Genomic DNA, 14,328 nt, shown 5'->3' with positions numbered 1-14,328 from the left:
ATTTAAAGTCCCAAAACTCCCTGTTTACTTGAATTTAATTACGGGATGGAGGCACATATCCATGCTTCATGTAAAGTCCCAAAAAAAACCCTCTACTCTACTGGCATATATATCGGGATGGAAGCATTTGGATATTTGGGCTGGTAGTGTTCCCCTACCTCCCCAGTGTGAGGTTTATCTTAACATTTACTGCTTATATTTCCTGTAGTTCTATTTTTCTATCTTTATGTTTTTTATGTTTTCAAAAGTTTTTATTTAATTTTGTAGACTGCCAGCATTTCTCCGACACTGTACGGGTGCCCCACATGGATGCTCTGCTACCTAGGCCCATTGTTTGCTCACTGGCCGGCCGGTGTTGTTCTGTGGTGGTCGACTGGGTGTTTGGGCACTGCTGGGCTCTTCTGTTTCCCCCAGGGAACTGCGATGCGCTAGTGGTCCCTCCCCTCCTCCCCCTTCACCTGTTACTGGGAGGTTTGGGAGGATTCCCCTTGGTGCATCGGCGCCACGCCTCCTGCGTCGTGCGCATGACGTCACACTGGCGTCATCGCGCCGACGACTAGGTATTTTCCTTCTCCGTGTCTCCATAGGGAGGGCACGGCACGCCTGTCTCTGGTTGTTAAACCAGGCCAGGTGTGGTCCCTCCCCTTGCGTCTCACGTGCGTGGCGTTGGCGGCATACTTAAACCCCATTCGGAGCCAGCGGTAAGTCACGGCTGGTCTCTGCATGGGGTCTATACACACCAGCCCTCTGGTCTGCTGGTGCTGTCCCTTAGGCGATATGGAGGTAAACATACTCTCTCCTTCTCTTCTTTGATTCATCTCACTGTTCCTTTAGTAACCTCACCACTTCCTCTAGCTTTCACTATCACACACACACACACAGCACTTTCTCAATCTCTTTCACCTACCTTAACCGATGCACTCATACTTTCATAGACATAGTCATGATCATTACTTTCTCTCCTCAACTGCATACCACACTAGGTTATATTTATTTTTCCACACTCACCACGTAGTACTTTTTACTTTTTGCTCACTTATTTTTATGGATTCTTTGGGGCTCAACTCTCAATCTTTTTGTCACTACACAATCTCTTACAGCACACCTACATTTCACATTCTGTCCTCTGATATTCTTATCTCAACAACCATTACACTTCCCACTTTATGGTACACTTTCCCACACTGGTGCATTTTTCAGGTTTGCCTGACATCGCATCCATCTTTATGTCGCCTCAGTTCCCATGGAGGGAACTTGTCCCTGGTCCGCTCAGCATCCACCGCCATGCACTGCACTTGCCGTCCTGACCGGTGAGCTTGCTTGGCTTAAACCATATATATATATACAATTATGAAATTTCCATTAATACAAGTATTATATTATTTATACATTTTTTATCTCATAGGAATTCTGTGGTAGCATCAGCTCCTGATGAGTGGGAAGTTACCCACGAAACGCGTCGAGCTTTTGATTTTGATGTTCCAGCTACATTTTTTACGGAATTATATTCATTTTATTATAGATTGTATACTTAATCAAATAATAACTGTTTTTAGTGGATGCTTATCTACCATGTGGGCCTACTTGTCAATGCCGGGCTGGCAGTCTTGGGCAATACCATGCCACTTCACTTATTTATTTTTTGCATTTATTATTGTGAAATATTGTTATGTGGATACTATACATTGTGTTTTTATTACATTTATGTTGATATATATTATGAATATGTTCTATTTCTAAAATTTATGGTCTTCCACTGAACAAACAATTAATAAACATCTAAATATGGTTAAAACTCACCTCCACTATCCAGGTGCTTCATTTAAAGTCCCAAAACTCCCTGTTTACTTGAATTTAATTACGGGATGGAGGCACATATCCATGCTTCATGTAAAGTCCCAAAAAAAACCCCTCTACTCTACTCACACTCCATATCTGTTCTGCCCCCACGTTTCTCTGTGTGTAGCAGCTGGACATGCAGCTAAACCCTCCCTTTTTCTTCAAAAATTCAGACGGATGTAGAAATAGAACATGTTTGAAATCTGTCCGAGGGAACCAATTTCTATCGGGAAAACCGTTCGCCTGTAGGGACAAAATATGACGCAAGGGCAGCTATTGGCTACTGGCTATTGAACTTCCGTTTCTAGTCCCATCGTACGTCATCACATTCAAAATGAACGGACTTTGGTCCGTTTGTGTGTAGGGAAGCCCGTTCGGTTGGTACGCGGCATTAGAGTCTGCAAAAGACTTGAGACTGGTGTGGAGGTTCACCATCCAGCAGGACAATGACCCTAAACATACAGCCAGAGCTACAATGGAATGGGCTGAATACAAATGCATGCCACAGTTTTCGCATATTTATTTCTAAAAAAAAATTTAAAAACATTTATCATTTTCCTTCCACTTCACAATTATGTGCTACTTTGTGTTGGTCTACCACATAAAATACCAATAAAATACATTTATGTTTTCGGTTGTAACATGACAAAATGTTGAACATTTCAAGGGGTATGGATACTTTTTCAATGCCCCATACCTATTTTCTGAGAAAAAAACCCTGAGTATATGTGTGTGGATTACTTTTGCAGACTAAGGATATTGTTCAGTGTCGCTTTAAGGCTAGGCTGGTAAATGTAAAAAATAAAAACGTATTTGTTGCGTTGCATATAGGAAATATTACTTTTCATATTGAGATCAGTCGTTTCAGCTAATCCTCTTTTCTTCTTTTTATGCAACTTTTAATGGATCGTCATGAGGATTCTTCAAAGATGAAATCCAAGTAAATCATCCTTGTGAGACCTCAGAGGCATCTTCCTTAAGTGTAATTCTTTCTTAAAACAGCGTTAATAGGAAAAAAAATTATTGAACTCATCACAGCTGTAACAGGCCGGTTAAAAGATTTGAAGCAATGGATAAAGTCTAAAATCTTAAAGATTATATTACTGTTGTTCATGTGTAGTGGCAGATATTAGCAACAGAGAGTCCTTGTGCTCATTGTATCACATGACCAGGTTCTAGTGATGTAACAACCCCCTCCACAGTCCAACGATCCAGTGAGTGCGCGTGGGGGGGGGGGGGGCAGAGGGGAAAGCTAATGACTAAGACCACATACACACTATAAGATTTTCTGCAGATTTATGTCTTCAGATTTACCAAAACCATATAATATGAGGTCAAACCTTAAGAGTTTCAATTTGTATGCAATCAGGCAGGCCCTTGCACTACATTGTTTTGGTAAATATGAAGACAAAAAAACTGCAGAAAATCAAATAATGTGTATGCGGTCTTATGACGCATACACACGATCAGACTATCCGGCGGACAATCTGCCAGACTATGGTGGGAGTCCGCCGGACTTTTGAAATGAACGGACTTGCCCACACACCGAGTAAAGTCCGTTCATTTTGAATGTGGCTCCAGGTAGACAGAATTAGTGAAGGAAGTGAATGACGCTGCCTCCATCGGCGAGATTAACACCTCGCTAGCCCCGTCACCTGGTATGGATTTAAAGGGGAAGCCCTACATCAAAAAACGGCATGGGGGTCCCCAGAAAGTCCATAGCAGACCCTTATGCGAGCACGCAGCCTGGCCAGTCAGGAAAGGGGGTGGGGATGAGCGAGCACCTCCCCCTTCTGAGCTGTACCAGGCTGCGTGCCCTCAACATGGGGGGGACTAGCACACAGGCGGATTGGACTCGGTAGTCCGGCGGACAATTTTGAGTCAAAACTTCTTTCTAAGTCCCCGGGACTTTTGGGAAGAAAAAGTCCGCCGGAGCCCACACACGGGCGGATTGTCCGGCGGACTCTGATCCGCCGGACCAAGTCCGTCGGATAATCTGATCATGTGTACGTGGCATTAGAGTCACCAACTCTCTGCTTAGGGAGCTGTGAGAACTGAGTGATCAGCAGTGTTTGATTGCTCAGTTCTCAGTGTTAGAGCCAGTGGGGGACAGATGCAGCATCAGACCGATACTGTATCCAAGTGAGTATGGTTTAAAAAAAAATCCCATACTTCCCTTTTAGATCAACTTTTGTTTTGTGATTGATCAAAGGTGCATCTTGCTACTTTCTGGTTATTTCATGCTTTTGGGTTTATTTTCCTTAGGCTGCAGGTTTACCCACATTTTTTGTTCAGCTATCCCATGGCTTCCTATAGTATTTCTATTAGTTCATGCATTTTGATGCATTTTCTGAAAGAGCACTAAAAGTCCTCCATGCTACTCATCTTTGGTACGCTTTTAGAAAATGCAGCAAAAATGCAACACCTAATAGAAAGTCTTTAAGAAACTGCAGGCTAATTGCACAAAAACCACGGGTGCACCTGCGCTGCGGCCAAACCACTGTGTGAAACCAGCCTTATGGACTTAGATTTGGGCCCAGCCGAATTAGGATCTATGTGTGGGCATTGTGTTTTAACAGAACTCTATCTACACAGTGCTGATCTGTGTATTCTGACAGTGGGGAAGTCTCTGTCAGAGTACAAAGACACAATGGGGAGGATTCTCTAATCCACCTCAAATATGTGGATGAGGGAAGTGGGTCAGTTTTTGGATTCAACCCGCTGGGGTTGAACGAAAAAAACGGACTAATGTATGGCCAGCCAAAGGGTTAGAAATTTGAAAGCTGGGCTTCTTCATTGTATGTTAATGAGAGGAAGCTCAGTCTGTCCAAAGCCTTTATATTGGGGCAAACTCACTGTGAACGTCTTCAGAAATGCTTGCATGACGTCTGCAAGGAAACATTTAAAAGGTAAGAAATATAAAGTTTTTAGATTTTTATAGGTATGTTATATGAATGGGCACACTTAACATATAGTCGGGTTTTCTCAAATTTCACGGCAAAAGTGGAAATACACTTTAAGCTATTAAACTTTGTATTCAATTCAGAAGACCAAAGAGAGGAAACATGAGAAGGACCCAAAAGCTTTGCCAACTGGGTGGATAGAAGATTTAATAATATTCATATGCAATATTTTACATTTACCTGACTTAAAAAGAAGACTTTTTTTATTTCTTCAGTCTTGACCATAACAAATAAAGAAAATATACACTAAGCCACTATACATTCCCTTTACTTTTTCCTGAATATATTGGAATAATGTCTGACTGATCAGTTGACTTTCCATGCTCAAGAAACCTTACCACTACAAGCAAAAATACATTTTGAGCTGCAGAGCAAGTTTGCTTAGGCTGAACGATAACATGGAAACCTGACTCCTACAGTAACTTATCTATAAAAAGTTCAGAAGGGTAGTGGATGGCTATTTCCTTACATGCCAGGTGATGCGGTAAAAATAAGCAATATGCCTCAATGTCTTCATAGTGCCAACATCCTAACTAGCCTATATTCAGCTAACAAACAATCCAACACTCCAAGTCCACACTTGGCTATCAGCTTTCCTCTTTGGGTGCAGGCCCATCTCTCATCACGGTCCACCAAACAATATCGAGCAAACGTCACACACCAATTTAAGTTAAAACATCTTTATTCCACATGAAAAATCACATCACCTCAGATCCTCACTATTGTTTTGCCCAGCAAGACCCTAATGCTAATGCACCAGCTAGATGGGGCGATCATAGTATAATTAAGCCCTTGTTGGGTAAAATGCATCAGCCAGTAAGGATCCTAGGTTGGGTTATCGTCCTACGATTGAGCTCCTGTTGGGTAAAATGTGTAAGCCCTTGTACACACGGTACACACGGTCGGAGATTCCGACGGAATGTGTCCGATCGGACCGTATTGTCGGATAATCTGACTGTGTGTGGTCTCAGGGACGCCTTTATTAATCATTGGACCCTGGGCAAACGTTTTCTTGCCCCCCCCCCCCAATAGAATTTTGCTCTCCACCTGCTCTGAGACATACAATAAATAGCAGCTAGACTTAAAATCCGTTTACTGTATCTGATCAGGCAGCGATTGCAATTGATTGCCAGGGGTTACTGTGTATCATTACCCCTTACTGACTGGTTGCTAGAGGTCACCTGTACACAACAATAGGGCAGAGCTGGGCAGCATTAGTAGCAGCACTTCACACTGAGATATCAGGACATAGCAAGGGACTAAAACTTCAAGGGAAAAGGGAATTTAAACTGGGATAATTGGCAAGTATGAGGCAGTTGCTTTGGGCCCCAAAACAATGACAGGGCCCAGGGCAGCTGCCCCTTTTGCCCTGCCTTAAAGATGGCCCTGTGTGGTCTCCATCGGACTGTTTCCGTCGGAATATCAGACGGACCAAGTTTTCCAACTTGTCTATAAAATTTTCCGACAACATGCTCCGATCGGACATACTCTGATCATGTGTAGCCTACTCCGATGGACAAAGTGCCACGCATGCTCAGATCAAATTCCTAGACCAAAGCTATTGGCTACTAGCCTGAACGTAGTCCCGTCGTAACGAAATGACGTCATCACGTTATGTACAATCGGATTTTCCGACAACTTGTCCGACCGTGTGTATGCAACACTTTCGGACAAAATCCGTCAGACAAAATCCGTCAGACAAAATCCAACGGATTTGGTTGTCAGAATGTCCGACCGTGTGTACAAGGGCTAAGAGTGAGGATCTTAGGTGGGGTGATCATCAGAGACTTCCATGTGGAATAAAGATATGTCAACAGAATGTGCTTCATAACTCTTGGTTGCCTGCATTCAGGCATGTAGGCCGATAAGATGTATGATCAAAAACCCAGAACACCATACCCAGAAAATGTATAAGTTGATACCATATCTCCTTCCTTATCCACAACAATTCTTTTTTTTTAAGGAAATAAATGATTGCCAGCCCCTTGTGTGTCAGTAAATCCTAATGCTGTAAATTTAACCACTTGAGCTCTGAAAGATTTTACATGCTTCACGACCAGGCCATTTTTTAAAATTCGGGACTGCTTTACTTTAATTGGTAATTGCGCGGTAATGCAACGCTGTACCTAGAGCTGCACAATTAATCATTAAAAAATCGTGATCTCAATTCACCCCCTCTGACGATCTCTCCTGCAGAGGTTGCTGATTCTTTCATATAAACAAGTGGAGAAACTATCTGCTCACTCAGCTGTCAAAAGAAAACATCCAGTTTGCCAAGTTTTTTTTAACTTGCAACATTGTAACTAAGCTTCCTTCTTAGATCAAAGGGATAGAACTTCTGTGTAAATAAATAATCTGGGCAGACTGCCAAGTTTTCAACAACATGTAAATGCAGGAAGTTTAACCACTTAAAGTCTAAATCTTTTTCTGACATTTCTTTCTTAAAGTGGAGTTTCATCCAAAAAAAAAAAAAAAAAATGAAAAAACTTAGGGGCAACGCAGCTGAATACTGCCGAAACCTATAGAGGTCACCAGTGAGCTGATCATCAAAATCTTATTAAACAGGAGATATTAGATGGGAGATGTTGTATGCCGTGGAACATGATGAATAGGTCAAAAAAGATCCTTAAGTCACAAAAAAGACCATAGGTAGAAGCCTAACTATTTATCCAATATGGTGGATTATTGTGAACTATTTATCCAATATGGTGTATCCAGATCTCAGCTAGCATTATCCCAAATAGGTATATGGTGGTATCAGAAAAATCCCCTGGGAGAGAGGGAACCACTCTTTGAAGATTATTATTTGATGATCAGCTCACAGGTGGCCTCTATAGGTTTCAGTGGTATTCAGCTGAGTTTTGTCATATGTTTTTCTTTATTGGAAACCTTTTTCTGTCCAATCACTGATTGACTAACACGTATTTACGTGATCCTCCTGCAAGATAGTGAGATCCTTCTCTTCTTTGCAATTTCTGAACCCCAAATGGGTCCTGAGAAAGTGTACAATGAAACGCGTAGACGAATTAGGGCTATGAGGGGACAATTCCCCTAACAGACTCCACTCCATTTGTATAATGGCAAAGTGCCACCTACAATTGATGGATGGGAAACCTGCACCTGCTGTGGGGAGATTAGCTTGTGGGGATCTCCTTTTCTGAATGACAGTCAGCAAACAGGCACTTTCTTAAAAATCTGGCGGATGGCAGGTTTATTTGCAGGAGGTTTGCAAAGTAAAAACAAACAGAAGATTGAATCCTTGCCATCCGGGACTAACTAAACAAATAGTCTACTCTCTATACAGTGCGGGGCTGGTCCCCGTCACCCACAAAACATACGGAAAAGCAAACCTTTTTTAGTCCAACGGCCAGAGCTCCTCTCACTCAGGTTCCTTCCTGAGTCTCAAAACCAGAGCCCTCCTGTGCTCTCTTCCTGGATATTTAAAGTACAGCTGACTGTGGACACCAGTGGACCCAAACATCTGGACCAGAACCCAGCCTGCCACAGAGGCTGGAAAAACTGGGCCAGATTCTGGTTTAGTCCCTTACAATGGAACAAATGTGAGGTGAAATGTATCGTCACTCTGCCTACAACCTTACTGTTGCATCTGAATTGCTGCCAAGCCAAACCTGGCTTACCCATTCTACTAGCCTTCACCAAACACATCACAGAGGCATGGCAATGTCATCTATATTTCTTTTCAAATAAATGGCAAAAAATTGAATGTATATTTAACCTTGTGTATATTTCATTCCATTGACGGGTATCACAGGAGGGGTGCTCATGATTCTATCCTATTCTCATACAGTAGTAGTTCTCCAATCTACTTCCATCTAAGCGCCTGAAAATGTAAGCTGCAGCTCCATGCTATAAATTTTCAGTTTCCCTTCTCTACCCATCGACCAATGGCTCCTGTAAGCGGCTTAGAGCACCGGAGCGTGGCGGGGGCCCTCTCCTGCCGCCGATAAAAGTGGTCTCCCGGCGAATCCATCGCAGAGACCTTTTTTCTGAAAGCGGACCGCCCGCTGAAGAAGAGAATACCGGGGTTATGGCAGCTAGCTGCTGCCATAACAACGATATCCCTCTTCAAAGTTTTGCACAATTTCACAAAGGCAACTTGTCGGGCATGAGAGTTAAGGGTATATATTCCCTTAACCTTCCACCTAGAAGAGGGGACTTCGATCAGTTCCTACAACAAAAAGAAAAATGGTGAATTTTTCTACTAGGTTCCCTAATACCTATGGGCCTCAACAATAAACAAAATTTACAGTCTTTCTTGGAGACCTAGGTTGTGATTTTCAATAGCTACTTTACCTCTGGAGATGGACAAGTCAATGTCGGGTCCGTGAAGTCCCGTCTATGTGTCTGAGTCTTACCTACCATCATTAGATAAGCCCCAACTTTTTCTTGTCCCTTTCTGTTTGGGATGCATTGTGTTTACCCTACTTACCAACCAGCCTGCAACCAACTGAGTTGACCTGTCTAACCGTATGTGTTAAAAACAGGGGTTTAGTCTGCACACATCTGCAAATACACGCGTAAGCTACAGGCCCTGAATATTCCACATTAATGATTATGCTACCAAAATGAGTATGTGCTGTAAATTGCCTCCAGAATTGCTCCTGTTTTTTTCTTTCTAGAGAATGCCATTTTGCTGAAGTCCAGAGCCCCTGAACAGTGGTAAATCTTTAGGCTGTCAGTCAGCAGACTGGCCTCTACAAATTCGGCACACTGCCTAATAATAGAGAGCAACCGAGCATGTGCAGAGCAGGGTGAGACAGTGTATTACTGGATTTTAAACAGTATAGGCACTTATTTTTAATGTTTTACCTAGCTATACCTGCAAGAGTGGCTAGCCTGACGTGATCTAGCAGGAATTCATTTTCTGACTAAAGTTCCCCTTTAACCACTTCAATACCAGGCACTTTTACCCCTTCTTGCCCAGGCCAATTTTCAGCCTTTAGCACTATCGCACTTTGAATGACATGCAACACTGTACCCATATGACATTTTTATCATTTTGTTCACACAATTAGAGTTTTATTTATTTTTTTTTATATTATTTACCACCACTGGGTTTTTTTTTTTTGCTAACTAAACAAAATAAGGCTAAAAATGAAAACAATAAAATAAACTTCTTTTTTTTTTTTTTAGTTTCTGTTATAAAATTTTGCAAATAAATAATTGTTCTTCATAAATTTAGGCCAAAATAAATTCTATTACACTTCTTTGGTGAAAATAACCAAAATCAGTGTATATTATTTAGTCTGTAGGAAAGTTGGAGTCCACATACTATGGCATGCATCTGAAGATTGATCAATGCTGATGTACTGACGGCCTATCTCATTTCTTGAGGCCAAAAAATTACAGGACAGTACAAATGTCCCCCCAATTACCCATTTTTAGAAAGTAAACAGTCTAATGTATTTAGTAAGAGGCATGGCGAGTTTTGTGAAGTTTTTTTGTTATATCTGTTTGGAAATTTAAGAGAATTTTTAATTAATTTTTTTTTTTACATACTGTCTCCAGTGCAGAACAGCATCATCACATAACTGGTGTGGTGGTGATCAGGGATAATTACTGGTGAAAGTACAAAAAAAAAATCTTAATTTTTTTTATTTTATATATATATATATATATATATATATATATATATATATATACATATATATATATATATATACATATATACATATATATATATATATATATATATATATATATATACATATATATATATATATATATATATATATATATATATATATATATATATATATATATATATATACATATATATATATATATATATATATATATATATATATATATATATATATATATATATATATACATATATATATATACATATATATATATATATATATATATATATATATATATATATATATATATATATTTTTTTTTTTTTTTTTTTTTTTTTTAACACACTGCGACCACAGCAATATAAAGCAACATTGTACTATTCTGGAGAAGTAATCAGATTTTTTTTTTTTTTTTAACACATTATGATTGCTTATAGCAGTGAATCTCGTTGCTATAAGCAAGCATTTTACTGGATTAAACCGATTCGTTCAGTTTGTTTTGTTGTGATTAGCTCTAAATGGCCAGAGCTAATTGCTTGGTATAGATGGGCTGTGATTGGCCCTGTCTGTACCATGTGATTGCATTGAATAATCTCAGCTAGCAACACAATTGTACACAATGGATGGCGTGAAAGGGAGCCATCCAACTGTCATGTGATCTGCTGTGATTGGTCACAGCAGTGACATGGTACAGGCAGCGAGCTGGTACACTGATTAGTCATCAGCTGGAGTCTGGAGGACACAGCCGGTGACAGATCGGGCTGCTGCCCTGCAACGCACGGCCCATTCTGACAGGATGTCATATGATGTCCAGTCAGGAGGATGAAAGGCCCACCCGGTCATTAATCTACTATAGGCTGGGCGCAAAATTTAATATCTACAGTCTGGAGGAAAGAAGGGAAAAGGCAGACATGATTGAAACCTTTAGGCACGTCTCTTCTGCAATAAAAAGCTGCCTGCTAAAGGTTGTGTATCACTTTAAATGCAGCATTTTTAACTTCTAATTTATGTTTATGTACTGTATTTCTTCACTTTCCCTTTTTTCCTGTGCTCCTGATTATATTAAAAAAAATTCCCATCACAGGAGTTAAAATGATAACACTCCTGTAATTGTGTGCTTTCACTCTATCTCCAATGAGTGGTACTAATTTAATGTCTATGTAGTGCACAGAATAAGATTGTATCTCCGCGCTTCCCTTTCCCATCGACTATTGTTCCTATTCTTCCCATCAGTCTTTGCGCTGTTCTTCACAAAGTACGAATATCAAATAAAAATGTATTTTTTATGTCGCCCTTCATCTTGACCTTAAACATGTTGCCCTCCAGTTCCTCCAGAAGCTTTCAAACCATGTGAAAATGTGTTGGTGTCAGGAGTGCATGGCAGCTTCTACTTTTGTCACAACCAAATGCTGATGACTTTGTCGTTTTTTTTTCTGGAGGTGACGAAACAAAGATTTGGTCGACGTGTGGGTGTCATAGTCACTCAGGTCAGCTTCACTGAATATGCTCGGCAGCTCGCTGAACGGATCATAAAAGTTTGGAACAACTTTATCATTTTACTTTATAAGGTCTTTAAGAATAAAATCTAGCATTTCACTAAACTGTAACTGAAGACAAAACTTTCTTTAGTTTTGGATAGAGTGGAGAGGGGTTAGAACACTGATGGAGACAGTAGTTCTGGGGACTACCAGGGATTTCCCTGACTTCGAAGGGGTTTCTCTTCACTTCCTGTTGTGACTGTATTTCTTCTTAGCCCTTGTACACACGGTCGGAGATTCCGACAACCAAATCCGTCGGAGTAATTCCGACGGATTCATTCCGGAAGAGGTCCGGAAGTGATGTTGCATACACACGGTCGGACTAAGTTGTCGGAAAATCCGATTGTACATAACGTGATGACGTTATTTCGTTATGTTCAGGCTAGTAGCCAATAGCTTTGGCCTAGGAATTTGATCTGAGCATGCTTGGCACTTTGTCCGTCGGAGTAGGCTACACATGATCGGAGTATGTCCGATAGGAGCATTTTGTCGGAAACTTTTACCGGCAAGTTGGAAAAGTTGGTCCGTCGGATATTCCGACGGACACAGTCCGATGCAGACCACCCACAGTCGGAATATCCGACAAAACGGTCCGATAGGAAACATTTAGACGGAATCTCCGACCGTGTGTACAAGGGCTTAGTCCTCTATCCCTAAGCATACCCCTAAGCATACCCCTAAGCATAATGAGCATTTAACTTTTGAAGTGTAGGAGGGCAGCACTGCAAGGGTGAGTGTTGGAGTTGGGGGGCTGTAAAGCAACCTTGTTGCTTGAAAACAACCTTAAAAGCAAGCCATACCTGTAAAAGAAAACAGGGCAAACATACTTCGTCTGCACCGCTGAATGCTGCTCTGATGCTGAGAAATCTTGACCAGTGTAACCTAGATATAACACCCTTAATCTGTTACAGCCCCTTCATACTCCCTTCCCTCCTTTACCTTGAATAAGAGACCACACTGTTCTTATGGAGTATAATGGCCATAACAGCCTTTATTAAACAAACTAAAGTAAAACTCCAAATTAAATTTAATATATAACAATATAAATATAACCACAGAGAAACAACATGTTTCAACCTCAATTTATTGGTCAGTGATCGAGCTACCTCCTTTTCCACCAAATATATATCACCAGTACACTACGGGACCTTTACCATCATCATAGGCCTCCAGCTGTACCGCTCGGAGACAACCACTTTTCCCGCAGTGCAACCAAACCAGTATTCATCAACCTTTTGATGAAATACACTGGAGGGGCCATACTAGCGATGAGCCTCCCACCCCTTTTACCATATCTGTTACTGCTACCGTCACTGACCAACAAACCAAACACCACCAACCCCCCAGCTGTCATGATGACCATTTTCTCATGAACCTGCAATGACAACATGCAACATAACCATTAAAACAAACATAAGGGAAGGTAAGTGGGAAAAACTGCCTCCTCGCGTGGTTCTCTTCAGCCGACTTGCTCCCGCTCGGCTCCGCCCCCTATTTAACTGGCCGCTCCCCCTCTCCCGCCCATAGCTCCGCCTACCTAATCCTCCTAACAGTGTGTCACTGGGCACATTGTCATGCCCAGACCTCTGCTATCTCTCCCCTGCAGTCTAATCCCGCTCCAGTCTTCACTTCTGCTGAAGTCTAAAGGGAAACTGTCAATTTATGGGTGCTGATCTTGTGAGTCACCTACAGCTCTCACTATTTCTTCCTTCTGTTCTTAGGAGGATCATGTTAAGCTGCATTGCCTGGTTCCAGCATGGACACCTGAGCATGTGTATACACAGTTTTGAACATAGTTGTGCTAGGTTGTGAGCCTCTGCTGACCCATCTGCAATTCTCTCTTACCTGCTCATCTGCTCCTGTACTGACCCCTGTCCAGTGTTTGCACATTGCTGACCCAAGTTGTCCCTGACCACTGGCCTTCATCTTGCGGTCACTCCAAACCACTTGACGACTACATCAAGTTTAATTGTCACCTACATGATCCACTGGCATTCATCTCACACCTTTGTCCCTACATATCTTGTCCTCTGACACAAGGGTGTTTTGACTGGAGCAGTAAGACAGGTTGTTCTTGATATCTTGCTCTTTCCATGCAGGTACATGACACATCCACATCACTACTGTATCATGCAATGGGTGGTGAACAAACAGAGGAACTAGCAAAGGTTGTGGGGATCATATAAGATTGACACTCCCAAGGCAGGAGGAAAGGTATGTCCTGTCTTCTTTTATAGCTGTGGCTTGCTTTTAAAGTTTTTCTATAGTCACGGGGTCACTTTAAAGAGACACTGTCACTTTGTACATTTGAAAGAACAAACCCACCCCCACTTCATCAACTTCACTGCACTCCTTGATGCTCAATTCATCTGGTGTGGTTCA

At 41.4% G+C, this 14,328-nt stretch overlaps 1 protein-coding gene across 2 annotated transcripts in view; it reads left to right on the top strand.

The window, feature by feature from the left end:
* The window catches only part of LOC143986591 (cyclic nucleotide-binding domain-containing protein 2-like), a 564,608-nt gene that overhangs the window by 219,415 nt on the left and 330,865 nt on the right, over positions 1–14,328 (top strand). The window lies entirely within an intron of this gene.

This window comes from Lithobates pipiens, unplaced genomic scaffold, assembly GCF_037356315.1.
Source record: "Lithobates pipiens isolate NorthernLeopardFrog02 unplaced genomic scaffold, aLitPip1_a1.2 Scaffold_17, whole genome shotgun sequence".
Taxonomy (NCBI): Eukaryota; Metazoa; Chordata; class Amphibia; order Anura; family Ranidae; genus Lithobates; species Lithobates pipiens.
Note: the sequence above shows the minus strand (reverse complement) of the source record. Positions and strands in the feature narration are given on the sequence as shown.